The sequence below is a fragment of the Chiroxiphia lanceolata genome, chromosome 8, assembly GCF_009829145.1.
Source record: "Chiroxiphia lanceolata isolate bChiLan1 chromosome 8, bChiLan1.pri, whole genome shotgun sequence".
Taxonomy (NCBI): domain Eukaryota; kingdom Metazoa; phylum Chordata; class Aves; order Passeriformes; family Pipridae; genus Chiroxiphia; species Chiroxiphia lanceolata.
The window spans coordinates 14508069-14522367 of NC_045644.1; the positions used below are offsets into that span (position 1 = coordinate 14508069).

At 40.0% G+C, this 14299-nt stretch overlaps 1 protein-coding gene across 6 annotated transcripts in view; it reads left to right on the forward strand.

Moving 5' to 3' along the window:
- The window catches only part of LCOR (ligand dependent nuclear receptor corepressor), an 88153-nt gene that overhangs the window by 9801 nt on the left and 64053 nt on the right, over positions 1 to 14299 (forward strand). Inside the window, exon 1 of one of the 6 annotated variants that reach the window (XM_032694433.1) lies at positions 7623 to 7641. The exons of the other annotated variants lie outside the window; for them this stretch is intronic. The gene's annotated coding sequence lies outside the window, so the exon portion shown is untranslated. Of the gene's footprint in view, positions 1 to 7622; positions 7642 to 14299 lie in introns of those variants that run through there. 6 annotated transcript variants of the gene reach the window in all.

Below are 14299 nucleotides of genomic sequence, written 5' to 3' on the forward strand. Positions count from 1 at the left end.
ATCCAAAAATGGATATCATGGAGGATACTAAGCCTGGAAAACTTCAACTTGAAAGCTGACTTCTGGAAAAAGGTTAGAGTGGTGTTAAGTAGGTCTATTTAAAGTGCTGCACTCCCTATACTCAGAGCTTCTGTATTTTCCCTTCCAAGAACCTTGCTGTGAAGGCCAAACTCCTGCTAGTTTGTGATAGATCTGAAGATTTCCCTGCATTCCTCCCTTACATGGTTGTGAAGGGAACTTTTAATACACGGGCTTGAGTGTAAACTGATGTAGTCTCTGTGCCGTGCACTGGCAGATGCCCTGGAACAACAGGTAAAACGCCTTTCAGGTCTCAAGAGGACATGGATTTATTAATTTTAATGACTAGAAGGTATTTGAAGTATGAGATGGAGACCAAGCTGTTGGTAATCTCTGGGTACCCTGCTGTTCTGGGTATCAAAGCCCAAATAGTCTCCATCCTGACCACTCTTCCAGCTCACTCTGTTTTGCTAGAACCATAGCTGAGGTCACAGGCTGAGCACACTAACAGTACAAAATTGAATGAGTTCAGAGGTTACTCTGCTCCCCAAGTTACTCAGTTTCAAATTAGATTAAAATTTGACTTCGTAAGTTAAAGTTGTTGCAGAACTGTAGTCGACTTGGCCATGGAGGCTGCGCTCCTTGCTTATGACAGATTGGTTCTTGTTCCTAAATCATCTGTTTCCCTGTGACTAATCTTGAATTTGTATCTTCCTGCTGCTTGTACTTTGAACTGAATTCTGTGCTCCAAATAAGAACAGCAGATAGGCCTTTAAATTTTCTCAACCCCTCGTAGCCCAAGGACTGCTCCTGGCCCTAGGATAGGAAATGCCTTACGCAGCTTGATGTATATATAATGGGAGATGGTTGAGAGGAAGGCATGTATCAAGAAGTCGATCACAGCTGCTTTGGTCTATACTTACTGGCATGGTGATGAACTTTAGCAGCTAAATGCGCTTGTGATGACACCTCACAAACTTCAGAAAGTAAGCAGTTATTTTTGGAAACTTTTTCCCCCTCAGGACTAAAACTACTAAACCTACTTAAAAAAAAAAGTCAATGCAAAAACACTTTTTCCCAGGGAACCAGCACCTTCTGCTTATGATGTCTGTGGGCATTTCAGCATCCCAACCCTATAAGCTGCTTGATGTTCTTTCCTGTCTGTCTTTTCTATTGTCTGAAAGTTGGAGGGCTTTCCATTGCTGTAAGGGAAGAAGAATAGTTCTTTCATATTCAGTTTGGGCAAAGAGATAAGCGATCCTCTGATCTCATTTTTAAGGCAGATGGATCTTTGCTCTCAGCATGCAATGGTGCTGCCTGGGAGGGTGTTCATGAATCTGCCTGTAAGCAGCAAACTGAGCTAGTTTCTGAGTTGATTTGTACTGGCAGACTTGAAGGGTTAAGAGTGCTGAATTTATTGAATAGTTTTGACATTCTGTTGGTGGTGGCAGAAATTTCTTTAATAAATAAATTATGCTCTGAACACTGGTTTGCTGCCCCATAGTTTTGCCAATGCAGCTATATTGGGGTCTGTTTGTAAGCTGGGTCCTGAAGGCAAGGTTTGATAAGCCTTGGCTTTACTGAGATGTCCAAGGTAGGTCTGAGCAGGGACTGTGGGCCGGAGTGAGAGCCATGGCTGTGGGTGTGTAGAGGAATCCCTGTAAGTGGTGTCCTGTGCCTCTGAGCTATAACCCATCCGTTCCCAGTGGCTGCAGAAGGACACTGATGCCTGCTGGAGCACCTTGTGGTTACGTGTGACAAGTGAGGCTCTCCTGAGGACACGTTTCTGCTTTCTGTCAGCATGGCAGCCAGCGTGCAATTGGGCTTGGGCTGTTAGTGCAGGAACTAACTCACTCTCTGCTGTCAGTCCACACTCAGCACAGGGCTGGGGTCTGAAGCAGCACGAGTCAGATGGTCCTGGGAAATGGATCTCTCGCTTCAGGTGACCTCACAGAAGGTCATAAGCTTACTCTCCTTTTCAAAATGACATGTAAAATACTTGTCTACGGGCTTTCCATTTCCTTGGTAATGCATTCTTTAACTCAGGTGACTCCTCCCTGTTAGTTCAACCTGAGGGGAGGTAGGCAAGATAGAGACAAAAATGAGATAGCAGGACATCATAGCCTTGAAATATCCCAAGAGTTTTTCCTCTTGGAACCAGTGGATGAAAATAAATATCTCTCTAAAACTAGGTCTCTTGAAAATCCAGATTTAATGTAAATGGGGGTCAGACTTCACAAAGAGTGCTTTTGGAAAAGGAGATGATAAACTTCAATAGCTGTATAATTACTTGCCGTGTGTATATCCACTGAAGGAATGTAAAGGTGCATCTAAAACAAAGAACTGTAAAGTCTTTGTTTTTCTGCTTCTAAATTAAGTTGGGTCTGAGTGCCATACTAAATGGCATAGATGGTTTAATTTAGAGATGTTTCTGTGAAATTCAGAGACAAGAAAAATGGAAGGTCAACCAGAGAAATGAAATAACTTTTGCATAAAAATATCATGTTAAATAGATATTTCTAATGGTGTGGTGGTTGGGGCTTACTTTGGTTTGGGTTTTTTTGGGGGGGTGCAGGTGGTTTTTGGCTTTTTTTTTTAATGTGAGGTAAGCATAACTAAGAGACTTGTGTGAAGGGAAGTCATGTCTATTTAATTTTAAGGTGCTGAAACTACAGACTATACTCTGATAATCTTCCAAATACATCTTAAAGCATTTTTGGAAAATGGACTAAAATATTTCCCTTTTTAGGGGAAAACCAGTTTCAGGTAAGTACCTGATCTTCCCATCAGATAGAAAGAACTGTATAAAGTTCTAGCATGAAACTTAAGGGTTGGTGTTTGGGGTGGTGCTGGTGGGAGAAGGCAGGCAGGTTCTCTGATGGGTTTGGGGGGAGCCTTTTTTTTTGTTGTTGTTTTGTTGTTGGTTTAAGCTTAAAAAACTAAATAGAATTCACCAGGAAAAAAGCTTATTGTTTTCAGTTAAAGAATTAAGGGTTAGGACAGCATAGAGATTTGCCTGGATGGGTTCTCTGAATCTTTCTTTTAAGGAAATCAACATTGGAAAATGGTCCTCAAGAATATTCAATAAAACTACTGTTGGCTTTTGGGCCATGAGTTATTCTTTTTCCAGAATAAAGTTAAACATGATGCTATCTATTTTTTAACTGTATTATCACAGTAATGTAAGCAACTTGCTGTAATGTAATGTAAGAGGGTCAGATTTCTGGAAAGGCATGAAACTGTTCTCTGTGCAACACCACTATTTTGGTGAAAAATAATGAAATGTATTGATTAGAGTTTATATATGTCCTAAATGTTATGTTTAGTGTATGTAGAAGATCCTATAGGAAACATTCAGTAGACTTTTTTCCATTTTAAAGTAAAGAAGAGGTTATGCTAGAGCAACTGTATTAAAGCAGTTCACCCTGATATTGAAGAAACTGCAAGTTCACATTACAGACCTTGCTGAATTGTGCAAATTTGTGTTATGTTTATAGTAGGTGCAGGTTTGGGGAGTAACTCTTGTGGAAATTTCTGAGAAATCAGAATTTTATACATCATTTAATTAAATGAGCAGTAAGGGAGAATATAGTTGTTTAATGTTTAATATATAAGATTCTTTGAGAAAGATCTTGATTCCACCACAGGAAAATAGAATTACATATCCAAGTGGTGCATAGCAGTAGAAGCGAATTCTCTTGTGAAAACACAGTTCATGGTTACACAGCAGTTTTTAATCTAGTATAGATTTAAAATGCTGTAGAGAAGGGTGATCATACCACCCCCTTTGTGACACTTCCCTCACTTCATGTAGATTCATGCTGGGTTGGATCAGGGAACTGATCCCTGAACCATCTTGTCGTGTTACTGTGCAAATGCAAGATGAGTGAGCCTCTGGGGGGGGGTGGGGAGGATGAGTGGGATCAGCTCTTTCAGTGGAGAGGTGGATTTATCATGGATTAAAGTGCCAGGTGATCAGTAATCATAGCTTCAAAACATTGAAGACATGCTGCAAAATGAACTTCCCTGTGACAGTAACCTTCAGTTTGCAGTAATCGGTCTTCTAGTGACTTGGGATAAGGGAATTGTGGCATTTTGAGTCTTCTGACTCCGCTTCTTGCAATTAACCATTTTTAAACAGTATATTTTGCAGTCATACATTTTACATGCACACGTGTTTTACTGCTGCTGAATTTTTTCCCCTCTAAAGCACTTGAGTCAGGCAAGCCTCGTTCTGCTCTTGATGCTGCCTTGCTAGTGCATGTGTCTCAAGTTGCAGTATGTCTCCAGTGAGTAGATAAATATCCAATATGTTTGTTTTTCAGAAAATTAACAGAAAATTACAAAGAAACTGATGCTGTAAGGGAGACATTAGGGTCATCACAAGTTACTGTCAGGAAAAAGTGATCAAAACAACTGAATCTATCTTTATATGCCATAGTAGTAGTTCTCGTAGATATTTCTTTGCCCTGGTTCCTTTGGCATAGTGGTGATCTAAATTCTTCTCCTTCTGAAATAGAGTCAACACACTTTTGAATGTTGGCCTAAAGGAAGGGATTCTGTTTACCCGTCTGGGTGATCTGCATATTTGGGCTTTAAGGAAACAACAGCAATCCCTGATAGTGTACCATGCACCTTAGGTTTATGATGCCAGTTGGAGAGATGGGCCAGTGCTGAAATAGCTGGTTTGAAGGCAGTGTTCTCCCAAATGGCAGGAACGGTAGGGTTTCTAGCCACAGGAGCCTCCTGAGGGTAGTCAGCCCCTAATTACACCAGACCTTGTGGAGCGTTCTTGGTCTAGTTCAGTATCTTCCCTTTTCACCAAGAAACAATCTCTACCACAGAGGGTATGTAGGTTGATCACAAGATGTGTGAGTTGAGCAGGTTTGAGCTGGGCTTTCTAGGTGGTCAGGCAGTCACAATGCATATTCAGCATGACTGCTGGTTTAGGGTTTTTCTGTTAAGACAAGGTTCAAAGTTGTCATAGGGCTTGCTTCCAAACAGGAGTCACCAGGGGAAAAAACAGGTAGAGCTGAGGGCAGTTCAGCACTTGTGCTAAGTTCATCTTCTGAGATTCCTCAGCCAGTAAATCTTAATGGCTGACCAAGGAGCAGAACAGGGATATCTGTGTCAGACCAGCTTTGCATTCAGGAGAGAATACTGGAATAAGAACCACTCCCAGAAAATATCTGTCTGCTCATTCAGCAGTAGGTCCCATTGCCTTCCATTGGAGCTGCGTGATGTGTGTGGTGGTCTGTCCTGCTCCTTCCTGTGTGTCTCATCTGTTCTCTGCAGCACACTGCCAAAACCTATGGAGTGCATGATATTGTTGACTCTATCTCCTTTCTGTTCTAATAGGCCTTGAATCTCCAGCATCTTCACTGTAACATGCATCTCCTGTGTTTTTCACTTAGGAGGAGTCCAGGGCAGTTACACATCTAACAAATCGGAGCAATTGCATGCTCTGTTCTTGAACAGACTTTTAAGCAGTAGCTACACATCTAGTTCCTGAGCAGATGTATTCTGGGATTTCCTGACCGTGCTTTTCATGATGACATTGTTTAAGGCAACCCCTTGTGTGGCCAGTTACACTTTTGGGATTCTGGGCTAGTTAAACCTTTGTCTTAACCCTGAACAGCCATTCTCATGCAAGGTGAACTTGTAGAAGTTACTGCTTTAAAAAAAAAAAAGGTGAGATGTGTGTGTACAAAACACTTGTCCCTTATGGAGTCTCATGAACTTGTACAGTGTAACTGATGGAGTGTAGGGGTACGAATGAGTGATGGAGCAGAGAAGGGAAGGGCTGCAAAACCTGCTGTTGCTGCTGAAAGTTCTGCTCAGGAGGCTGTGCTTTGAATCTGTAGGCTTGGAGTTTGCCTCCATGAATTTTGGCTCATGCTAGCACTGATCCTTCAAAAGGGGCAAAAGATTACAGAGATACTTTGCCAGTGTCCCCTGATGCAAAAGGCAAAAATTAATTTTTGTTACATCCAAAACCTTGTGTCTTCCTAAGATGCATTGAGTTCTTCAATGAGGTGATGTGTTCTTGGTTCTGTACTGTCTTTATAGTCTGAACTACCTTAAAATGGTACTGCAGTACCCTTTAAAGCTGTGTTCCCTGTGCCTTTGGCTTGAGGGATGTCTGGGAATCTCTTGTTTAAATCTCTGTTGAAATAAGCAGGGCTAACCAGTTACTGTGAAAGACGAGGCCAACTCGTAAGAACTGTTTCATTTTTCTTGCCATCACACCACAAGCAGCAGCTGTAGACGCTCATAGGATGATTAATTTCAGAAATCACATAGTTTAGCAGTTGTCAAGAGGAGGGAAAACCTTCAGCCTCCTGTTTACATATGATGATGATGAGATGCATAAACTGGAGCATGAACCTCCACGCTGGAACTTCTCCTAGGATTCAGCGACATGATAGGCAGAAATATGGCTTCTGTTAAAATGTTGGGGTTTTTTGTTCATTTGTGTGTTTTTCTTTTTTGTCTGTGGACTGCCATGAGTGTAAAGCATTTACATGGTTGCCTCATGGAAGCCTTGTTACTGAGAGTAACAACAAATCCTGCAAAATTAGCCCATTTTGTTAATTTGGGAATGAAGCATGATAAATGGTTCTTAGTTTTCACCTAGAAATATTTCTGAAAAACAAAGGCTTGACAATCCTTGAAGATGAATGCTGGTTACTTAAACTTTTGCATTTATATTTGTGTCTGCTGTGGGTGGAGATCCTCTTGTAGCCTTTCTAAAGGTGGAGTCTGTTCTTTCCTCCTGTTATCTTCGCCATTAAAGCTGGATAGTGCAGGTTGATGGATGAGTGGATGTCATTCTTGGGAAAGTAAATTTAAGGCAAAAAGTAAATGGGGAAGGAAGGATTTTTATTCCTGAACTAGCTGTTTTAGTTTCTTTTCTCAAGGACCATAGGAATAAATCTGAACAATATGAGGTTGAGTTGCACCTGTAAAAATGGATTCATTTTGTTAGCTTCCTCCTGTTCTGCACAAAGCCACGAGCAGCAGAAGTACTGGAAGAGCCTGCTGCGTAGGCTTATGCTAACCGTATGTTAACTTAGCTTAAAAAAAATTAAACCCTACCTCCTGCAGAACTTGATTTGCCATTGAGAGGAGCTTTCCACTTGCTGGGAGTGAAGGGGAATTTTTCAGTCCTTGGCAATTGTGCAAAGAGGTGGCTATTGTTATTGGCTCAAGGACTGTAGAAAGAACTTTAATTTCCCTGCTTTGTTTGATGCCTCTGCAACTCCAAACTGTCTTTCAATGCAAATATTTAGCTGACTTTTCACTGTTGCTGCTTCTAGGTTTCGTTCATTTTATATTTTCTTCCCCTACGCTTGTCATTCCTCTACATTGAGTGTTTGGAGTTATTTTTCATGAGACTTTTTTGTTTCCAAATGAATTTTATTTTCTCTCTAGGTCATTTATGTATTTGTCTTCACTAATGTTTGCAACATCTCCGAACATAGTATCCTCTGTGAATTTAACTAACGTGCTGTTTACCCTTTCTTCCAGATCCAGTTTCTGATCCTACTTCCACATTTGGGAGTATGCAAGGGACAAACACATCTCTTTGCGTAGCTTGACTGGATATCCCAAGACTAGGATGTTAGTATATTTAAACATTTTCTTTTGCATTAAAATGTTGCCAGTATCTTAATTGCACATAGATTATTATTTTTTTAAATGTAATTAGCTTTATTGGCATTATGCATATTCAGAAGCCTGCTGGTAGAAACAGTTTTTCTGCAGTCTGACTCGTGCTTATTGGTGACTTTAAAATGGGTGCAGGAGTAAAAAGAATTTCAGGGTTGCTTTTAAAATGAGCTTATTTGCTGTTACAGCTTTAACACTCATTCTTGAAAATGTTGGCTCTTTGTGTAATAAGATTAACTGTAGGTTAATCCACGAACATATAAAATCTTTAGACTGTGTTCAAGATATTTATGAAAGACCGCTTCAGACTTCTGAATGCATGGAGATTTTTAAATACTTGAAATAGTCAAATACCTATAGAAATACTTGCATCAAGTAAGTATTAACAAAAACCAAAATTGCACACTGAAGTTTTTTTTTGATTCCCTGCATCACAGGTCATATTATTCTGGGACTTGTAAGGAGCCAGTTATCAGGAAGAGTAAACCCTATGCTAAACTATTTTTGCAGATTTGATAATGCAGCTTCCTTAAAAATGTTTTGTGACTGTGTTGTAGGTATTGCAAAATGAAGTATTGCATATTTTCTGTTATGTAAGTAATTGTATGGCAGTAATTAGCAGTTCAAAGATAAAGAAGTCAGCATTAAACTAATACGCTATTTTAAAAAATGTTGGTTTTCCGACTCGGCCACCTCTTGGAGTGTATTCAATTACCACTATATTTAACTGAATTACTTACTGAACACTAGTATAAGCAAGTACTTAAAGTACTGAAGTAGCTAGGATGCTGAATGCAGTGTTCCTTGTGTAGCTGTGGATTTTGCAGGTTCCTCTGCAGCCTTACTTTTCCAGCGTGTTCTCTCCCCCTTGTAAATGAAAGGAGCCTTCTCTTCATGTGGTTTGAGTTTCTTTTGTTAAAACTGCTGCCTACCTTCGTGGCTAACATTTTAGGTAATTAGGTACAGTTTCTCTGCTTGGATTTTAATTTGTACTGTTCAGCTCTGTACATGGGCAACATATTTAGGTAAAATTGCAGTTCTTTAGCTTGGCTACTTTGACAAAAGAAGAACTAGTGCTAGGAAAGTGCAGTGTTTTGTGACACTTGTTCTACTATCCCACTGCATTTTGTTTCAGTGGCTGATTTTCTTCACTCACCCCTTTGATATTATTCCACTGGTTTGATAGAAAAATAAGTTTATTATGGCAGCTTACAACCTTTTGGAGGGAATTTAAGACTCATTGAGTATTATTGTTTATCAAATCTGCTGAAGCACAATATGTTCTAGAAGTCTAATATTCCTTGAACCTGGAAATATTTCTGGAGTGAAAAATAATTAAAAAAAAAGTTGGCTAGATCTGAAATTACCTTCAGAGTATTTAAGGTCTAAAACTGACAGTGGTGGGGAACAAGGCACTTGCATGAAGTAGTTATTAATGCTTTTTGCACGCATGGTCTTTAGCAAAGTATTGTTCACTCTTTATGCCACACTTTGTTCTTTACATGTGCATGATGCTCTTTTTCTTTTAGAGAAACTTTCATAGGAAAAGGTCATTTTTTCCCTACAGAATGTAGGGGAAGATATTTATGAAGTGTTGTAGACATCAACCTATTTTGTAACTTTTGAATATCTGTTAGTGCTTCTGTAGTCTATTAATCCCATAGGATCAGATGATTAGGGTGTAGCCTGCAGAAGCACAGTTCGTGTCAAATTCCTTCACTGTTAATATGGCTGCACTGCTGGCAGTTCCTAGCCATGGATTAGGAAATTAAGTTCTGAGATTTTGCTCTGGAAGAAGTATTCCAAAGTTACAAAAAGAGCTGCTTTGGATATAAGTGGACAGTGACCCTCATCTTAAAAGATGAAGCTTCTAGCAAAGCAGCACTCAAAACTGTGAAGTGTTTCTGTTGTTTCTTCATATAGAGGTTGTTAGAGATATTTCAGTCTCCAGTGAATTAAGCAATACCACGTAGTGTGGAATGTGCAAGCTTGAGAGGATTTGTGTGTAGGTTACCTGGAAAATATAACTCTGATTTGGAACACAGGATCTGTGATTGGCAGTTTCTTAGAAGGCCGAGTGCTCTACCAGTATTTCTTCACTTAGTACTAAAGAATTGGTTTTAGATCTGCTGATCATCCTAAATAGGGACTTCATTCTTTGAACAAACCCGAGGTTTGTTCTTGTCTACTAAGACCTTTTTATTGAGATACCAGTTGTAAAATTAGACCAAGGCTGGCTGTTCTAGAAGTCTAACCTCTGGATGTTTTATCTTTGTAACAATTTGATGTTCCTGACTAGAAACCTGTAATTTGTTTAACTGTGAGCATGTCCTGAGATTCTGCTGTAGCACAATGACATTGAGAACCTCAGTGTTCAGGAAGTGTAGGACTGCTGTCTTCTCTCAAGTTCAGATCACAAATGATGCTTTCAAGCAAAGAACTTCAGGTAGACTAAAAACGAAAGCAGTGGGGGAATAGGGTGGCCTTAACCAAAGTACAGTGGATTAAACATTTGACTAAGGAAAGCCAATAATATGCTATGCTTCAAGAATTCTAGAAGGTCTGGAATAAATGAGATGGTGAAGGCTGGGGAGTGTCAAAAAGCTGCACAGAACTGCTTGACTTAAGGAAGACGTAAAGATGACGGTAGAAGCTGAAATTACTGTGTATATAACTCAGTTAAGTGCAGTATAAGTTGTTGAATATACCTCTAGGCACCAAATTCACTGTAGCTACCCAGGAAAGATACTTGGGCATAACTTTGAAATCCTGAATGGCCATCATAAAATCTGTTTATCATGTTACTTTTGTGTCAACCAATCCCAAGGGATTTTTCCTGGCTATGGTCTTCAGTTCTGATGCAGTAATTACTTCAGGTGTCTGTCTCAAATCTGAATACAGGAAAGGCAGTCTGAGTGAGCAAATGAAGAAGTCAGACAGGTCTTGATTTCCACAATGTCACTGGTCTTGCCACTTGTTCCTGCTGACGTAACTGAACTAGGTCAGGAAGTAGTTCCAGTGTAGAAGTAAGGCAAGCAAAAATGACTATTTTTTTCTTTATCTTCTGTATGTTATTGTACAGTTGTTTATATTGCCAGTGACAAGTGTGAATAGAAATGCTGATGTTAAGCAGCCTTCCTCCTGTCCCGTGTTGCTGTCAAGGAGGGGAAAGAAAATCTCAGTGTAACACTGATTGTAGTTTAACACAAAATGCCTTAAAGAAACTGGAGTGCTTCTCCTGAGAAACACACCTGCAGGCACAGCTTACAGAATTGGTGGTGTGTAGCTGAAGCTAACAGGTTAGTAAGATTCCAAGAGTTGCTTCATGAAACGATGGCAGACATTACGTACATATCAGAAGTGAGAGAGATTTATCAGTCACTTGCTCTTTGGGAAAGTTTCCGCTAATCCCCAAAGGTGAGGCTTTCTTACAGCTGTTTACTGCAAGTTTCTTGCTTCTGATTGTATTTTTTTCTTCTTTAAAGAAGGTTCACTGCTCCTAGTCTACACTGAGTAATATTCTATCACAGCTGGCAATTTCAGTTCCCATAGTTAATTTCAGCACCGAATTGTTTTGCTGCTGTAATATTTTGTTACAAAGTTGTCAGCAGCTGTGCTTATGCTTTTCTGTTTCCAGAGGAATGCCAGGGCTTGCAGCTTCTTTAGTGCATAGGCACAACCCGAGGTGTGACTGAAGGCTAGGTAAGAATATTTCTGCTAGTATTTAGTTCTGTTGGCACAAGAGTAACAATAGTAACACAGCTTTATCTTCCCTATGTGCAAGAGTTGTCCTGTGCTTACTTTGTACCATTTTGTTCTGGATACTGTTGCTGTTCAAACCGCCATAAAGATGGAGAGGGCTGTTAAGTTTAGCTCTGCTTCCTTTAGGTTTGCACCTTGTGTTGTAGACTCATGGAATGCCTTGCTTGAGGTGTACTTTTAAATGTGACTTCAGTGATCACAATTAGTCACTCTAATATACACTGTAGCTAGTATGAATTCTGTGCTATGTGTTTTTCAGTGTTAAGATGCTCCTCTCTGTGTGCTGATTTGTTTTCAGGGTTTTTGTTTGAGGTGGATAACTTTTGCCCCCTGCCCTGCTTTCATTTACCCTTTAATTTTTGTGTACCTGCCTGTATCACCCACTGATTTCATCTAGACCATCCTTTCTTTTGAGGCAGAACTGACCTGTCCATCTGAAAACACTAAAGATACTTTTCCAGAGTTTCTGGGAAGCCCTCTCAAAACATCAGGAGATGTGCTTCATAGTCACTGTAATCATGATTCAGCTTTCTTTCCACGATCCTTCTTTGCTTCTGTTAGCTTCATAATCAGAATTTAGGTAAACTCACCAGTGGTGTAGTGAAATAATCACTTGACTTAAAGTGGTGTATCTTTGCATATCATAAGATTTTTCAGGATGCTGTGAGCTAGCTGGAGTCAAGGTGCTCCCCTTCATGGGGGCAGTTATGTCATGGCTTATGATGGAGGTTTGTTTTACACCAGGCAGACTTGCAATCACAAATAGCAGAGTAAAAGTGCTTGTGGCAGTTTTTATCTTACAGGTAAGCTCAGTATATTCCCTTCTCAACTAAGGAATGTTCAATTATTTTAACAGGTCCATTAGTTGAAGATCATCAGATTTTCAATGATGGGTGATATAACTAGTTTCCTAAGTAGAATCACATTTTCATTCCCATTTGCAGACTGCTGCATAGATCTGAAAATCTCTGTAGAGATGGTGAAAGGGGTATCTAGAACTTGAGAGCCAAAAAGAAAAGAATAATGTATTGAGTTAGTTCAGTAATGAATCATGATATAAGTGACCTCCTGTGATAAAGAAGGTGAAACTGAGTCACACTCCAGGAGTTTTCTAGATTGCACTGTGGTTTGGTAGATGCTTTTTCTGATAGTAGTCCTTGTTTAAGTGGATTTGGCAGCTCGTACCTACCCTTTCTGGGCTGATTTTTATTTGCAAATTGTTTCAGCTATTCTGTTTTCAGTAGGTGATTGTGTTGCAGGCAGGGAATAATGTGGGGCAAGACTCAGCTGCTGGGGTAAGGCAACCCTCTTCAAATAGGACAGCTGTGGAGTATGAACTATAGCTCATACCTCAGCCAGTTTAACTCACACCTCTAACACTCTTGCCCCATGCCAATGCATTTCTCTTGAGGCTGGGGTGGAAGTTACTGGTGTCCTGTACTTCCACATATACAACTTCCATGGGAAAGGGAGGGTTCCTCCATGGTTTAGACTGGCTTGGGCCTCTGCTATATCTGCTTGTGGCAAATTGTTCCTGACAGCACACCTGACTCAGGCTGATATAAGCATTACTGTGGCCATGAAATAAAGTGCAGCAGTGAATTGATGCTGCTGGACATCCTATCTCTTTTGTGGGAGGCATTTTCCACACAGGTCAATGCCATCTACTGCAAGGCTGTTCTTAAGCTTGTGTCTCAGGAGTGTGGGGTAACCAGCAGTTGATGAATGTCATCTCACTTTTGCTTGGGAGTGAAGCATTAACAGATTGTCTCCAATGGGAAAAAAGTTTCAGGATTTTTATTTTGATGCAATAAGCAATGCAACACTGTGGAACTGGAAAAAATTGCCTCAAGTTTGAGAAACATTTGGGTCTCTGTAAAAAACTTCTGGTCCATGCTGTTTTGTGCTGTTGTGCCCTCCCATTCTTGAGCTGTTTGACTCTCTTAATCTGTTTGTAAATTTTCTAGCTAGTTGTTACAATTGCTTCTCAGTGAAAGTTGTACCTGGTTGCCTGCTGGAACTCCATACCTGGAGGTTGAACAAAAAAGAGCACCATCTGTGAATTGAAATACTGGAAAGCAACTCCTGTTTCAATTTTTAGTGTTAAAATTTGTTTGTTTGGATTTTAGTTTAGTTGATTTTGGTTTTTTTTTTTTAATTTAGATCTTATTCTACCCTTAAACTATCTTTTTAAGGATACATGCAAAGTTGGTAGTTAATCAAGCTCTTCTGTTGTCATTCTTTGCCATTTTATGATGTCTGTGTTTTCTGGTTTACTTTCCAAAGTAATAAAATGCAAGTATTTACATGAGAAGATTCCAGTCAAGTCCTGCATTGATGGTGACTGGCTGTGAAGAAAATGAGGCAGTCATACAATAAACCTCCCAATCTTGAGTTAAAATGTAAAACAGAAGCCCACAACCCCTGACTTGAACAACTAGCCAGATCAGCGATGCAGTATCTGCAAATTGGAGGATCTTTCCACCCCTGCAAATCCACATGAATACAGCTTAGCCTGCCAGAGCAATTGCTGTATCTTGAGGTGATGTTGACAGCCATTACAGGGTCCTTGGCTTTTCTTGAGTTCTGCTTCCAAGACTTCTGATTCGAGATAAGAGGGTTGCATGCCTTTGTGTTATTCTCTTCTTGATATCGGATCATACACGCGAAAACATTCCTTGTGGGAGGGAAGCAGGAGAAGATCCGTATTTTGCCTTTTGCCTTGCTATACTCTGCACTCTGGCAACAAGCTTTATAGCTTGCCACTTCTGGTTTTTTGGGGTTGAATTTTCAGTTGTAATCAGTGAGATAATCTGCCAGTTAGAGTGCTAACATTGGATGAGGAGGC